Below are 16361 nucleotides of genomic sequence, written 5' to 3' on the forward strand. Positions count from 1 at the left end.
GCTGAATATCTGATCACTGCAGAATATTAACCCATTTCAGGCTATGTTTTAATTAATTTTAGGTGGGCCGATCCCGGCGGTACTGCAATGCCGGGCCAACCCGCGACAGAGGTGGAGCAAGCCCCTAGCACTCCGTCATGAGCCAAAAATGAGTTTAATATTCTGGTCCTGCGATGCAGGACGTATCAGATACTAAGCTGATAAGAACAGATACTACACTTTGATCTTAGCCAAAAGGCCGAGAAGCGATAAGTAAAATCCGCAGTGGAAGGGCCTAAATGCTTGCAGCGTGTGCGCTCCACATGTGGGAGTGACACACGGTGGTACGGGCCGATATGGCAACAGGCGACCGTCGAAAACATGGCAAAAGCGAGTGCCGGAAGGAACGACATTTCACGAGAGCACTCATCAACAGCCCAGTACTAGCCTCCATGTCGAAGAGTAAACTGCGACTCCCATTTGAACGCCGCTAGCTGCCAGGGCAGCGGAGAAGCCGTGACGCCGCCCCACAGCAGCGCCAGGCCGGCGCGAGCTAGACCGTCGCGAGGCCGGCGCGAGCTACACCTAGCCGAGTGCTTACATCGTCCACCGCCAACTGCATATGTGTGTGTGTGTGTGTGTGTGTACACACGTATTCTGCGTGCGTGCGGCGGCGGCGACGACGTTCGCGAGGAGCTAAGGTCATAACTCCAAAAAATTTATTTAAAATTATCTGTGGCCGGACCATAAGAGACGCCAACGAGGCATCCGAAGGCACTGTCCTGTGCCCCCATAAATTACCAGCCTAGTGTAATGCGGCTGCAAGAGCGGTCAAGCACACAGCAAAAAAAAAAAAAAAAAAAAGTACTTAAGATAATCTAAATTAATTAAAACAATACGTGGTGTGTAAGCAGCTAACTACTGGGGACATCGACATCTACGACAAGTTTTGTCACCAGCTGAATATCTGATCACTGCAGAATATTAACCCATTCCAGGCTATGTTTTAATTAATTTTAGGTGGGCCGATCCCGGCGGTACTGCAATGCCGGGCCAACCCGCGACAGAGGTGGAGCAAGCCCCTAGCACTCCGTCATGAGCCAAAAATGAGTTTAATATTCTGGTCCTGCGATGCAGGACGTATCAGATACTAAGCTGATAAGAACAGATACTACACTTTTTTTTTTTTTTTTTTATTGGGCCTCCTTCCTCCCCTATAGCCCTTCCTTGTCCTCTCCAAATTTGCCGCCATCCTCGTGTGTCAACGCAGCACGTTAAGCTGTGTGCTGGTAGTGACAAGTCTTATTGCCAGAAATGAAAATAAAAATAAACAGAGGCACACTCTGCTATGCCACATGGAACGTCGACACAATACTCAGAAACACACCTCACTCTGCAGGTGTGAAGCAATTGGTTGTTTTGAACTAAAAGAAATAAAGAAATAAAGTCATAAATGAAGGCAAAGTAAAACCAGGGACGGCAGGACACACAAATGAAACGGAACTGGCGAGATAATCCCATCGCCCATAGAATTAACGAAGGAAAATCCTCTAAGAACATTACTTGTTTTCCAATTTTCCCAGAATTACTCATAAATGTTTTCTCAATTCCCAGGGAACCAATTGTCAAATCAGTTGTATCACAGAATAGCCTACGCCAGTGATGCCCAGAAGGCCAATGCCAAATTTAGGGTATACTAGGTGCTTTAGTTAACCCTGAACACCTTTTGGTATCCATGAATCATGGCAACCTTCAAAAATCGAGCAAAGGTATTGGTGTATGTCCGTTCAGATTCCATCAGACGATGCTGGCTCCACAGGTAATCCATGAAGGTGACAGCATCGGTGAGGGAAAGGTCATAGATCGTGAAAATGGTGTGGCCCAAGAGCCACACCATTGCGTTACGTCGCGTCCGGGGGTTGGTTTGAAGATCAGGGGTAAGGAACCAGTCGATGGATACATTGTCCGGTGTCGTCCCACCAATCAGCGCTAAGAGCCCACGGGCAAGGTCCCACACTTCCGTGACGAGGGGGCAGAGGAGACGGTGTTCTCTGGTATCGATGTCACCACACCGGCCGCAAGCAGCCGATGGCCGTAGACGGATGGCCGCCAGGCGATGATTGGTGGGAAGTAAGTTGTTGACGACACGATACCAGAGCGCCGAAACTTCCGTGGGAAGGGCGGAGTTGTTGATATTAGCCCAAACATGGCGCCAAATGACGGATGGTCGTCTACCCTCCAATTTATGCGGTGTGGGCTGGCCGCGAAGTGCATGGTAAAGGCGCCGCGATGTGCGCGCCTTGTCTGTGGCCACTGGGAGGACATAACTGCGGTGGAGATAATAGTCTTTTACCGTCGTCAGCCGGAACGGAATATGCGTCAAACACACCGGTGCACGCGCCGAGTGTGGACGATAACGGTCGAAGAGGACCGCCGTAGTCCCGCCTGGGTCGGCGTCGCGCAAAGTGGCAACACGGTGAATCAGCAGGGCCGCACATTTCCGGGAAAAGTCAATGAGGCCGAGGCCACCATCGACCTTCGGCAGCGTACAAGTCAGCGCATCAACCTTGAACAGCGCATGCCGCCACAAAAGCCAATATACCGCTTGTGATATGGCTCGGCCGATCTGTTTGGGTAGCGTAAGGAGTTGGGCGACGTACCATGCCCGTGATAGGAGATAACCATTAATCAGCTGGACGCGTTGATGGAGGTCGAGTCGCCGATCAGCGTGGCTCACGCAAAGGCCTCGGATGCGTGTTAGAAGCCGCCGCCACGTGAGGGTTAACATACGCTGCGGAAAGGCAGTCACCTCAAGACCCAAGATACGCTGTTCCCCCACAACGCGGTACCAGGGGCGTTCGACGGTCAACGAACGGGGCCCTAGCGGAAGCAGCACGGTCTTGTTGGGATTTAACTGAGCACCGGAGGCCCGTTCGTAGACGTCGAGGACGCGGCGAACGGAATCGATGTCCCTGGCGTTAGCAACAAACACACCAACGTCGTCGGCGTAGGCCGCACAGCGGAAGGTGACGCCTGGAAGAGCGACACCGTCGACCAACCGGCCAATGTCACGCAACACGGGGTCTAGCGCTAAGGCAAACAGATACATCGACAAGGGACATCCCTGTCGAACCGACCGTCTGATAGGAATGGGGCGCGACCGGCAACCGTTTACCACGATAGTGGAATTCGCCCCATGCAAGAAGTTGCGGATGATGCGTATGAAGCGCTCCCCAAAACCCATCCGCGACATAACGGCCAGCAGGTAAGGGTGCGAGACTCTGTCAAAGGCACCGGCGAAGTCCAAGGAAAGAATGGCAGCTGAGGTGCGAGTGTCGGCGGTGAGGAGGACAGCATCGCGGTACAGGGAAGCGGCGGTGAAGATGTTCCGACGCGAAACGCCACAGGATTGAGTGGGGCAAAGTACCTTAGTCATCGCCTGTTTGAGACGAGAGGCCACACATCGTGCCACCAACTTATAGTCAGTGTTAAGAACAGTGATAGGACGCAGGTCCTGAGCTCGACAGTGGCCAGTCACCTTTGGAATAAGGGCAATACGTCCAGTTAAAAATTCGGCGGGTAAGTCGCATCCAGCGAAAATCTCCTCGCACATTGTGCAGAAACGGTCACCGAACAGGTCCCAAAATTGTCGGTAGAACTCATAAGGGAGACCGTCGGGGCCAGGTGACTTGTGTCCCGGACAGGCACGGAGGACAGATGTGAGTTCAGCGAGTGTCAGTGGCTCGGTTAAAGAGCCGCGGTCATGACGATCCAAAGAAGTTGGCACCCCACTGATAAGTGCATGTTGTGCGGCGACGTCGACCTCAACATCCTGGAAGAGGTTGGTGAAATGGTCCGTCAGGTGTTGGAGGACTTCACGGTAGTCTGTGATACGCGTACCATCGTCTGCTTTAAGGCGCAGAATGGCGTTCTTCTTGGCACGAGTTCGTTCAGAGGCAAGGTGATAGATGGATGGCCTCTCGCCTTCAATCAGGTATTCAGAACGACACCGCACCACCATACCGTCGGCTTTCTCCCGAGAGAAGCGAAGGATTTTCGCTTTAATTTTGTTGAGGCGCATGCGGAGCTGATCATACCTGTCAGCAGGAAGAGTCAGGGCGTCAATGAGACACTGCTGATAGAAGGCTAACGTGCTACGTTTCCAGTGGGCGACGTCGCGACTATATTGTCGGAGAACACGTCGCAGCCGGGGTTTCGCACAGCGGATCCACCAAACCACCGTGGTAGGGTACCGGGAAGTGTCCGTGAGACAGTCCTGCCATGTTTTCGTGACAAGAGCACGAAGTTCGGGCATTGGCAGATGAAGGGTATTCATCTTCCAAAAGGTGCCACGAGGAACCGGGGCTGGACCCGCGATACGCAAGGAACACGAGTACGCACAGTGGTCACTAAAGGCCACGGGTATGACTAGGACGGCACAAAGGGCGGGAGTCAAATCAGTCGAGACATAAACACGATCTATACGGCTGGCTCCAGTGGGATAGATGTGGGTAAATTGCGTGTAGGCGGGATGAAAGTGGCGCCACGTGTCAGTAAGGTCAGCCGCTCGAAGGAGTGAAGCGAGCGCTTCACACCGCATAGGCGTCGGGACCTGGTCAACTCCGGCTACCACACAGTTGAAGTCTCCGCCAAAGACAATAGGGCGACGAGCTGCTAAGAAAGGGGGGATATCAGACTGAAAAAGTGTCGTTCTGTCATGCCTGTGGTTAGCACCGGAAGGAGCATAGACATTTAGAAAAAGGACATCTTGAAGGATACATGCAAGGACACGACCGTTGGGGAGCGTGGTAACATGGGATGGAGTGAACTCTGATCGGTAGAGCAAAGCAGTACCCCGCCGGGCGTCAGGGTCGATGTTATACAGTGCCTCATAACCAACTAGGTCAGATAGAAAAGGGGCACAAACCTCCTGGAGAAATACCACATCAAACGCACCAAGGCGGAGAAAGTCCTTCAAAGAGCGAAGTTTGACCGGATTGGAGATGGAGTTAATATTGACCGTTAAAAGGGAGAGGGCTCCCGGCGGACGGTCAAAGGCAGGCATGGGAGAGCAACACAGAGGAAATAACGGCAGATAGAGTCACGGCCGTAGGGAAGCAGGTGTGGAAACATCCACATCGGAACCCCGCTATAGCACCCCGGATGTGAGAAAATAATACCAAGCAGCTCATGTGGGGAAAGCCCACTCAATCACGCATTTCATCGCCCTCGTCGTCAGCCCAGTTCAGGCCTCCCCCATCGGCAGGATAGTCCGAGCCAGGCGGCGCAGACGGTTCGGACGCAGTAGGATGTGAAAGGGTACGAGTACGCTGCAGTGGCTGATCGCTACCCTGGTCATGTTTCCGTTTTGCAGGGATCGCTCCCCGATCTCGCGATGAACTGATAAGAGCCTCTAGTTGTCGAGCAGTTTGCCGCATACCGCCCGAGCGGTCAGCGGAAACAGAGCGGGAAACCGAGGAGGCCTGAGAGTCAGTCTCACTGCCGCTTTCAGGGGGACGGAAAACGTCCGCCGCCTCCGCCGATTGGTCTGGGTTCGCCTTCTTGCGTCGATGACGACGGCGGGGGGACTTAGCGTCATCTGCTGGGAGGGGCGGGGTAGGAATAACGACCTCCATCTGTTCTACAGCGACCACATCACTCGCCATAGCGGGCACATCAGCTGCCGCCGGCGGTACCGCCACAACGGGCGCCCGGTCCGGGACGGGGTCGTCAACCGGTGCACTGGGTGCCGGTTGCACTGCATCTGGCGGGGGTGACACGTCAGGCCGCTCAGCGGGACGGCGGGCAGCACCCGCCACTACCTCGCTGAGGAGAGGCACAAGGTCGGTACCAGCAGCGCGTTCCCGCGGCAGTTGCACAGGGCGCCGGCGCGGGCAATCCACGCGGAGATGCTCCGTCGATTGACAAAGGGAGCAAGTCTGCGGTTGCCCAATATAGGTGACCTGGGCCCTGGTACTCGCAATATTTAAATACGACGGTACGTGCTGGCGGAGGTCCATGCGGACACTACGAACGCCGCTGTTGCCCTGGAAGCGGTAGGCACTGCCCCACCTCTCATTCGTGATGCTGAGCACCGTGCCATACCGCGACAAGACACGGCCGATGACTTCATTCGGACACTCAGGGGGTACGTTGAACACCCGCACAGTCCGTATGCCAAACCCAGACGGCACGATTGTCACTGTACCAACACTGCCATCGAAATAGCGGAACGGATGTTCGCCCGCTAGAGCCAGGCCATACTTTTCGTATTGCTCCTGGTTGACGAATTTCACAAATAACGAAAACAAGACGAAATCCAGTTGGAAGGTGTCAACATCATGTTCCGGTACACGTAGATCGCCAAAAATCCATTCTTGTATTTCAAACGCGGTCGGCCGTCTTGCGGCTCTGTCGAACACACACTGAATACTATTCGACCGATTGGTCATGTCACCGCAAAAATGTCAACGACGGAGAAATAAAGAACAAACGAAACCTCGATCGCTATACGCGAGAGGTGACCCAAAACCCGCGACAGAGCCCAACAGAACGCTCCGCTCGCGGGGTGCTTCTTAGCCAAAAGGCCGAGAAGCGATAAGGAAAATCCGCAGTGGAAGGGCCTAAATGCTTGCAGCGTGTGCGCTCCACATGTGGGAGTGACACACGGTGGTACGGGCCGATATGGCAACAGGCGACCGTCGAAAACATCGCAAAAGCGAGTGCCGGAAGGAACGACATTTCACGAGAGCACTCATCAACAGCCCAGTACTAGCCTCCATGTCGAAGAGTAAACTGCGACTCCCATTTGAACGCCGCTAGCTGCCAGGGCAGCGGAGAAGCCGTGACGCCGCCCCACAGCAGCGCCAGGCCGGCGCGAGCTAGACCGTCGCGAGGCCGGCGCGAGCTACACCTAGCCGAGTGCTTACATCGTCCACCGCCAACTGCATATGTGTGTGTGTGTGTGTGTGTGTGTACACACGTATTCTGCGTGCGTGCGGCGGCGGCGACGACGTTCGCGAGGAGCTAAGGTCATAACTCCAAAAAATTTATTTAAAATTATCTGTGGCCGGACCATAAGAGACGCCAACGAGGCATCCGAAGGCACTGTCCTGTGCCCCCATAAATTACCAGCCTAGTGTAATGCGGCTGCAAGAGCGGTCAAGCACACAGCAAAAAAAAAAAGTACTTAAGATAATCTAAATTAATTAAAACAATACGTGGTGTGTAAGCAGCTAACTACTGGGGACATCGACATCTACGACAAGTTTTGTCACCAGCTGAATATCTGATCACTGCAGAATATTAACCCATTTCAGGCTATGTTTTAATTAATTTTAGGTGGGCCGATCCCGGCGGTACTGCAATGCCGGGCCAACCCGCGACAGAGGTGGAGCAAGCCCCTAGCACTCCGTCATGAGCCAAAAATGAGTTTAATATTCTGGTCCTGCGATGCAGGACGTATCAGATACTAAGCTGATAAGAACAGATACTACACTTTGATCTTAGCCAAAAGGCCGAGAAGCGATAAGGAAAATCCGCAGTGGAAGGGCCTAAATGCTTGCAGCGTGTGCGCTCCACATGTGGGAGTGACACACGGTGGTACGGGCCGATATGGCAACAGGCGACCGTCGAAAACATGGCAAAAGCGAGTGCCGGAAGGAACGACATTTCACGAGAGCACTCATCAACAGCCCAGTACTAGCCTCCATGTCGAAGAGTAAACTGCGACTCCCATTTGAACGCCGCTAGCTGCCAGGGCAGCGGAGAAGCCGTGACGCCGCCCCACAGCAGCGCCAGGCCGGCGCGAGCTAGACCGTCGCGAGGCCGGCGCGAGCTACACCTAGCCGAGTGCTTACATCGTCCACCGCCAACTGCATATGTGTGTGTGTGTGTGTGTGTACACACGTATTCTGCGTGCGTGCGGCGGCGGCGACGACGTTCGCGAGGAGCTAAGGTCATAACTCCAAAAAATTTATTTAAAATTATCTGTGGCCGGACCATAAGAGACGCCAACGAGGCATCCGAAGGCACTGTCCTGTGCCCCCATAAATTACCAGCCTAGTGTAATGCGGCTGCAAGAGCGGTCAAGCACACAGCAAAAAAAAAAAGTACTTAAGATAATCTAAATTAATTAAAACAATACGTGGTGTGTAAGCAGCTAACTACTGGGGACATCGACATCTACGACAAGTTTTGTCACCAGCTGAATATCTGATCACTGCAGAATATTAACCCATTTCAGGCTATGTTTTAATTAATTTTAGGTGGGCCGATCCCGGCGGTACTGCAATGCCGGGCCAACCCGCGACAGAGGTGGAGCAAGCCCCTAGCACTCCGTCATGAGCCAAAAATGAGTTTAATATTCTGGTCCTGCGATGCAGGACGTATCAGATACTAAGCTGATAAGAACAGATACTACACTTTGATCTTAGCCAAAAGGCCGAGAAGCGATAAGGAAAATCCTTTTTTTTTTTTTTTTTTTTTTTTTTTCTTTATTGTAATTTGAACACCCCATACAAAGGTGGGCTGGCAGCGGAACAGTGTACTCCGCTCTTCAGCCATAGGCAGTACAATAAAAAAGAAAGGGAGACAGACAAGTAACAGAATGGCGGTTGAAAAAACAGGAGATACAATAGTTAAAAAACATGAAGCCGTTCACACTCGACGAAACAACAAGAAAAACGGCGGCACTGGGCACAAACACTGAGGTAGACGACGCACGTGAACGAAGAAGCGTGGACGGTGAAAAACACTGATGCACAGACACGACGGCACAAACACTAAACCGAGGGCGACGATCTCCGGCGCGCGAAAGTTCACGATCCGTGTGCGAGTCCGGGGACCTGCCAAGAGAGGAGGAGGAGGAGGAGGAGGAGGAGGAGGAGGAGGAGGAGGAGGAGGAGGAGGGGGAGGGGGAGAGCAGGGACGCCACGGGCAAGGGAAAGAGGGGGGGAGAGAGGAAGGGGGAGGGGAAGCCCGGAAGAAGAGGGGGGAGGGAGGGGACAGGGAAAAGGAAAGAGAAGGGAAGGGAAGAGAAGGGAGGGAGGGTGCCTAAGGGAAAGGACACCAGGAGTGAGGGGGGGGCGGGGTCATAGTTGATAGGAGGGGTAGATGGAGGGGACGAGGACATCATCAGGGAGGGGGAGCTGGCGGAAGCCACCTTGGGAGAGGGTAAGGAGGGTGGAGAGATGGAGACCGGGTGGGACATGGGAGTACAGGCGCGGCAGCGGGCGGGGGTGGGAGAGGATCGGGGAGACGAGCGGGTGAGGAGGATCGAGTTTACGGGAGGTGTAGAGGATGCGTAGTCGTTCGAGGAAGAGGAGGAGGTGGGGGAAGGGGATAAGATCATACAGGATCCGCGTGGGGGAGGGGAGACGGATGCGATAGGCGAGGCGGAGAGCATGGCGTTCAAGGATTTGGAGGGATTTATAAAAGGAAGGGGGGGCGGAGATCCAGGCGGGATGGGCGTAACAGAGGATTGGGCGGATGAGGGACTTATAGGTGTGGAGGATGGTGGAGGGGTCCAGACCCCACGTACGGCCGGAAAGGAGCTTGAGGAGACGGAGTCGGGAACGTGCCTTGGCTTGGATTGTCTGGAGATGGGGAGTCCAGGAGAGGCGACGGTCGAGGGTGACGCCAAGGTACTTAAGGGTGGGGGTGAGAGCGATGGGACGGCCATAAACGGTGAGATAGAAATCAAGGAGGCGGAAGGAAGGGGTGGTTTTGCCTACAATGATCGCCTGGGTTTTGGAAGGATTGACCGTGAGCAACCACTGGTCGCACCAAGCGGTGAACCGGTCAAGATGGGATTGGAGAAGGTGTTGGGAGCGTTGCAGGGTGGGGGCAAGGGCAAGGAAGGCGGTGTCATCGGCAAACTGGAGAAGGTGGACGGGGGGTGGCGGCGGCGGCATGTCCGCCGTGTACAACAAGTACAGAAGGGGGGAGAGGACGGAGCCTTGGGGCACACCGGCGGAGGGGAAGAAGGTGTAGGAATCGGCGTTATGGATGGTGACATGGGAAGGACGGCGGGAGAGAAAGGAACCGATCAGACGAACGTAGTTAATGGGAAGGGCGAAGGTTTGGAGCTTGAAGAGGAGACCGGAATGCCATACGCGGTCATATGCGCGTTCGAGGTCAAGAGAGAGGAAGATTGCGGAGCGACGGGAATTGAGCTGTTCGGAAAGAAGATGAGTGAGGTGAAGGAGAAGATCGTCGGAAGAGAAGGACGGCCGAAAGCCACACTGGGTAACGGGGAGGAGGCGGTGCTGGCGGAGATGCTGGTGGATGCGGCGGGTGAGGATAGATTCCAGGACCTTGCTGAAGACCGAGGTAAGGCTGATGGGACGGTAGGAGGAGACGGCGGACGGCGGTTTGCCAGGTTTGAGGAACATGAGGATACGAGAGGTTTTCCACAGGTCGGGGTAGTAACCAGTGGACAGGACTACATTGTAGAGCCTGGCTAGGGTGGAGAGGAAAGAGACAGGAGCTTCACGAAGGTGACGGTAGGTGACACGATCGTGACCAGGAGCGGTGTTGCGTTTGGTGCGGAGTGTAGTAATGAGATCCTGTGTAGTGATGGGGGCATTAAGTTCTGTGTGTGGAATGTTGTCCAAGTACTGGAAACCAGGAGCGAGGGGAGGGACAGAGGTGTCAGTTCGATCGCGGATATCTGGGAAGAGGGAGTAATCGAACCGGGGATCATCAGGGATGGAAAACACATCGGACAGGTAGGAGGCAAAGTGGTTGGCCTTACTAAGGGCGTCAGGGAAGGGGTGGTCATCGTGGAGAAGAGGATAGTAGGGGGAGGGCTTAGTTCCAGTAAGGCGACGGAAGGCGGTCCAGAACTTGGACGAGTTTATAGGGAGGGTAGCATTTAAACGGGTGCATGTCTGTCGCCAGTCCCGGCGTTTCTTAGCCGCGAGCAAATTTCGAATGTGTCGCTGTAGTTGCCGGTGGCGTCGTAGGGTGTCCGGGTCACGCGTGCGGAGGAAGGCACGGTAGAGACGACGGGATTCATGGAGGAGGAGGATGGCCTGTGGTGGCAAGGTAGGACGGTGGGGGTGGATGGCAACAGTAGGGACGTGGGCCTCCACGGCCTCAGACAAGGTCTGCTGGAGAAAGGAGGCGGCATGGGAGACATCATCGGGACGGCGGTAGGCGAGAGGGTGGCTGTCGACCTGAGTGGAGAGGGTATCCCGGTAGGCATTCCAGTTGGCACGGGAATAGTCATGGATGTACTTGGGGGGAGGGTCATGACGAGGGTCGGGGCGGGGGCGACGACCGTCTGAAACGGTGAGGAGGACAGGGAGATGGTCACTACCAATGGGCTCCAGGACATCCACCGTAATGCGACCAAGGAGGTTGGGGGAGGAGAGAATAACATCGGGAGTGGAATTGGATTCGGGGCGGGTGTGCTGGGGGATGGGGATGAGGTCGCCTTGAAGGGAGGAGAGGAACCGATGCCACCGCCGTAACTGGGCAGCGGAGCGACTATGGATGTTAAGGTCGGCGGCGATCACATAGGAGGAGAAGGTACGGTCGATGTGGGAGAGGAAGTCGAAAGGAAGAGGGGCGTTGGGGCGGACATAGATGGTGGCACAGGTAACGGTAAGGCCGGGGAAGAAGAGACTAAGGATCAGGTGTTCGGTGGGGTCGGGAAGGAGAGGTTGGAGCCGAACGGGGATCTGGCGGTGGTGGCCAATGGCAACTCCGCCACGCGCAACTGGGAGGGGATTATCGGATCGGTGGAGGAGATAGGGGGAGGTGTGGATGGAGTGGTGGGGTTGGAGGAAGGTTTCATTGAGGAGGAAAGCATCCACACGGTGGGTATCAAGGGTGTGCAGGAAGAGGTTCTTGTTGGCGGGAAGGGAGCGGATATTGTTGAACAGGATACGATGCTGTCGCGCCATGATAAGGATTTAGACGAGGGTGTCAAGGCGGGAGAAGGTGAAATGGGCCTGGTTATGGGAATAGGTGGCGTACATTTTAAGGTGGAAGATGGAACGGGCGGCGAGGGAGATCTGTTGGAGGGTGTGGGGGCGCTGAAAGGGATGGACGTTTTGGAGGACAATAGTGAGGAACCTGATGATGTCCTCAGCAGTGGGGGGGGGACGAAGGGAATTGCCAGGAGGGGTGGGGGCGTCCAGGGGACGGACAGGGACAGTGAGTTCAGGGGTGGTGGGAGGGGGTCGGGCTTTACACTTTTGGGAGTAGGTAGGGTGGGGGAGGCTGCAGGTATTACAGGAGGGAGGGGATTGAAGGTTGGGGCACTGCCGGAGGAAGTGCGCTTGTCGACAATGCGGGCAGGTGGGGGCCTCGCGGCACTCGGCTGTTGTATGTGCATTGTAGCGCAGACATCTCTGGCAGCGCAGGGATTGAGGGGGGGAACGGGAGGGGTCTACCTTGTACCGCTGATTGAAGAGGAGGGCACCCTCCTTCAGGAGGCGGTCAATGGAGGGGGCGTCCTCAGAGAACAAAGGAAAATCCGCAGTGGAAGGGCCTAAATGCTTGCAGCGTGTGCGCTCCACATGTGGGAGTGACACACGGTGGTACGGGCCGATATGGCAACAGGCGACCGTCGAAAACATGGCAAAAGCGAGTGCCGGAAGGAACGACATTTCACGAGAGCACTCATCAACAGCCCAGTACTAGCCTCCATGTCGAAGAGTAAACTGCGACTCCCATTTGAACGCCGCTAGCTGCCAGGGCAGCGGAGAAGCCGTGACGCCGCCCCACAGCAGCGCCAGGCCGGCGCGAGCTAGACCGTCGCGAGGCCGGCGCGAGCTACACCTAGCCGAGTGCTTACATCGTCCACCGCCAACTGCATATGTGTGTGTGTGTGTGTGTGTACACACGTATTCTGCGTGCGTGCGGCGGCGGCGACGACGTTCGCGAGGAGCTAAGGTCATAACTCCAAAAAATTTATTTAAAATTATCTGTGGCCGGACCATAAGAGACGCCAACGAGGCATCCGAAGGCACTGTCCTGTGCCCCCATAAATTACCAGCCTAGTGTAATGCGGCTGCAAGAGCGGTCAAGCACACAGCAAAAAAAAAAAAAAAAAAGTACTTAAGATAATCTAAATTAATTAAAACAATACGTGGTGTGTAAGCAGCTAACTACTGGGGACATCGACATCTACGACAAGTTTTGTCACCAGCTGAATATCTGATCACTGCAGAATATTAACCCATTTCAGGCTATGTTTTAATTAATTTTAGGTGGGCCGATCCCGGCGGTACTGCAATGCCGGGCCAACCCGCGACAGAGGTGGAGCAAGCCCCTAGCACTCCGTCATGAGCCAAAAATGAGTTTAATATTCTGGTCCTGCGATGCAGGACGTATCAGATACTAAGCTGATAAGAACAGATACTACACTTTTTTTTTTTTTTTTTTTTTTTTTTTTTGGGCCTCCTTCCTCCCCTATAGCCCTTCCTTGTCCTCTCCAAATTTGCCGCCATCCTCGTGTGTCAACGCAGCACGTTAAGCTGTGTGCTGGTAGAGACAAGCCTTATTGCCAGAAATGAAAATAAAAATAAACAGAGGCACACTCTGCTATGCCACATGGAACGTCGACACAATACTCAGAAACACACCTCACTCTGCAGGTGTGAAGCAATTGGTGGTTTTGAACTAAAAGAAATAAAGAAATAAAGTCATAAATGAAGGCAAAGTAAAACCAGGGACGGCAGGACACACAAATGAAACGGAACTGGCGAGATAATCCCATCGCCCATAGAATTAACGAAGGAAAATCCTCTAAGAACATTACTTGTTTTCCAATTTTCCCAGAATTATTCATAAATGTTTTCTCAATTCCCAGGGAACCAATTGTCAAATCAGGTGTATCACAGAATAGCCTATGCCAGTGATGCCCAGAAGGCCAATGCCAAATTTAGGGTATACTAGGTGCTTTAGTTAACCCTGAACACCTTTTGGTATCCATGAATCATGGCAACCTTCAAAAATCGAGCAAAGGTATTGGTGTATGTCCGTTCAGATTCCATCAGACGATGCTGGCTCCACAGGTAATCCATGAAGGTGACAGCATCGGTGAGGGAAAGGTCATAGATCGTGAAAATGGTGTGGCCCAAGAGCCACACCATTGCGTTACGTCGCGTCCGGGGGTTGGTTTGAAGATCAGGGGTAAGGAACCAGTCGATGGATACATTGTCCGGTGTCGTCCCACCAATCAGCGCTAAGAGCCCACGGGCAAGGTCCCACACTTCCGTGACGAGGGGGCAGAGGAGACGGTGTTCTCTGGTATCGATGTCACCACACCGGCCGCAAGCAGCCGATGGCCGTAGACGGATGGCCGCCAGGCGATGATTGGTGGGAATCAAGTTGTTGACGACACGATACCAGAGCGCCGAAACTTCCGTGGGAAGGGCGGAGTTGTTGATATTAGCCCAAACATGGCGCCAAATGACGGATGGTCGTCTGCCCTCCAATTTATGCGGTGTGAGCTGGCCGCGAAGTGCATGGTAAAGGCGCCGCGATGTGCGCGCCTTGTCCGTGGCCACTGGGAGAACATAACTGCGGTGGAGATAATAGTCGTTTATCGTCGTCAGCCGGAACGGAATATGCGTCAAACACACCGGTGCACGCGCCGAGTGTGGACGATAACGGTCGAAGAGGACCGCTGTAGTCCCGCCTGGGTCGGCGTCGCGCAAAGTGGCAACACGGTGAATCAGCAGGGCTGCACATTTCCGGGAAAAGTCAATGAGGCCGAGGCCACCATCGACCTTCGGCAGCGTACAAGTCAGCGCATCAACCTTGAACAGCGCATGCCGCCACAAAAGCCAATATACCGCTTGTGATATGGCTCGGCCGATCTGTTTGGGTAGCGTAAGGAGTTGGGCGACATACCATGCCCGTGATAGGAGATAACCATTAATCAGCTGGACGCGTTGATGGAGGTCGAGTCGCCGATCAGCGTGGCTCACGAAAAGGCCTCGGATGCGTGTTAGAAGCCGCCGCCACGTGAGGGTTAACATACGCTGCGGACAGGCAGTCACCTCAAGACCCAAGATACGCTGTTCCCCCACAACGCGGTACCAGGGGCGTTCGACGGTCAACGAACGGGGCCCTAGCGGAAGCAGCACGGTCTTGTTGGGATTTAACTGAGCACCGGAGGCCCGTTCGTAGACGTCGAGGACGCGGCGAACGGAATCGATGTCCCTGGCGTCAGCAACAAACACACCAACGTCGTCGGCGTAGGCCGCACAGCGGAAGGTGACGCCTGGAAGAGCGACACCGTCGACCAACCGGCCAATGTCACGCAACACGGGGTCTAGCGCTAAGGCAAACAGATACATCAACAAGGGACATCCCTGTCGAACCGACCGTCTGATAGGAATGGGGCGCGACCGGCAACCGTTCACCACGACAGTGGAATTCGCCCCATGCAAGAAGTTGCGGATGATGCGTATGAAGCGCTCTCCAAAACCCATCCGCGACATAACGGCCAGCAGGTAAGGGTGCGAGACTCTGTCAAAGGCACCGGCGAAGTCCAAGGAAAGAATGGCAGCTGAGGTGCGAGTGTCGGCGGTGAGGAGGACAACATCGCGGTACAGGGAAGCGGCGGTGAAGATGTTCCGACGTGAAACGCCACAGGATTGAGTGGGGCAAAGTACCTTAGTCATCGCCTGTTTGAGACGAGAGGCCACACATCGTGCCACCAACTTATAGTCAGTGTTAAGAACAGTGATAGGACGCAGGTCCTGAGCTCGACAGTGGCCAGTCACCTTTGGAATAAGGGCAATACGTCCAGTTAAAAATTCTTCGGGTAAGTCGCATCCAGCGAAAATCTCCTCGCACATTGTGCAGAAACGGTCGCCGAGCAGGTCCCAAAATTGTCGGTAGAACTCATAAGGGAGACCGTCGGGGCCAGGTGACTTGTGTCCCAGACAGGCACGGAGGACAGATGTGAGTTCAGCGAGTGTCAGTGGCTCGGTTAAAGAGCCGCGGTCATGACGATCCAAAGAAGTTGGCACCCCACTGATAAGTGCATGTTGTGCGGCGACGTCGACCTCAACATCCTGGAAGAGGTTGGTGAAATGGTCCGTCAGGTGTTGGAGGACTTCACGGTAGTCTGTGATACGCGTACCATCGTCTGCTTTAAGGCGCAGAATGGCGTTCTTCTTGGCACGAGTTCGTTCAGAGGCAAGGTGATAGATGGATGGCCTCTCGCCTTCAATCAGGTATTCAGAACGACACCGCACCACCATACCGTCGGCTTTCTCCCTAGAGAAGCGAAGGATTTTCGCTTTAATTTTGTTGAGGCGCATGCGGAGCTGATCATACCTGTCAGCAGGAAGAGTCAGGGCGTCAATGAGACACTGCTGATAGAAGGCTAACGTGCTACGTTTCCAGTGGGC

At 54.4% G+C, this 16361-nt stretch overlaps 3 non-coding genes and 2 pseudogenes across 3 annotated transcripts; all 5 read right to left on the reverse strand.

Moving 5' to 3' along the window:
- Window positions 1-57: 57 nt before the first annotated feature.
- LOC126191646 (U2 spliceosomal RNA) lies at window positions 58-250 on the reverse strand. Its single transcript, XR_007538417.1, has one exon. It is a non-coding gene; the product is annotated as a U2 spliceosomal RNA (small nuclear RNA).
- A 744-nt stretch (window positions 251-994) lies between these two features.
- On the reverse strand, window positions 995-1176 carry LOC126191675 (U2 spliceosomal RNA; annotated as a pseudogene).
- A 6139-nt stretch (window positions 1177-7315) lies between these two features.
- On the reverse strand, window positions 7316-7508 carry LOC126191648 (U2 spliceosomal RNA). The gene has a single exon (XR_007538418.1). It is a non-coding gene; the product is annotated as a U2 spliceosomal RNA (small nuclear RNA).
- A 733-nt stretch (window positions 7509-8241) lies between these two features.
- LOC126191649 (U2 spliceosomal RNA) lies at window positions 8242-8434 on the reverse strand. Its single transcript, XR_007538419.1, has one exon. It is a non-coding gene; the product is annotated as a U2 spliceosomal RNA (small nuclear RNA).
- A 4763-nt stretch (window positions 8435-13197) lies between these two features.
- On the reverse strand, window positions 13198-13372 carry LOC126191685 (U2 spliceosomal RNA; annotated as a pseudogene).
- Between the last annotated feature and the right edge of the window lie 2989 nt (window positions 13373-16361).

The sequence above is a fragment of the Schistocerca nitens genome, chromosome 6, assembly GCF_023898315.1.
Source record: "Schistocerca nitens isolate TAMUIC-IGC-003100 chromosome 6, iqSchNite1.1, whole genome shotgun sequence".
In the NCBI taxonomy this organism is placed as follows: Eukaryota; Metazoa; Arthropoda; class Insecta; order Orthoptera; family Acrididae; genus Schistocerca; species Schistocerca nitens.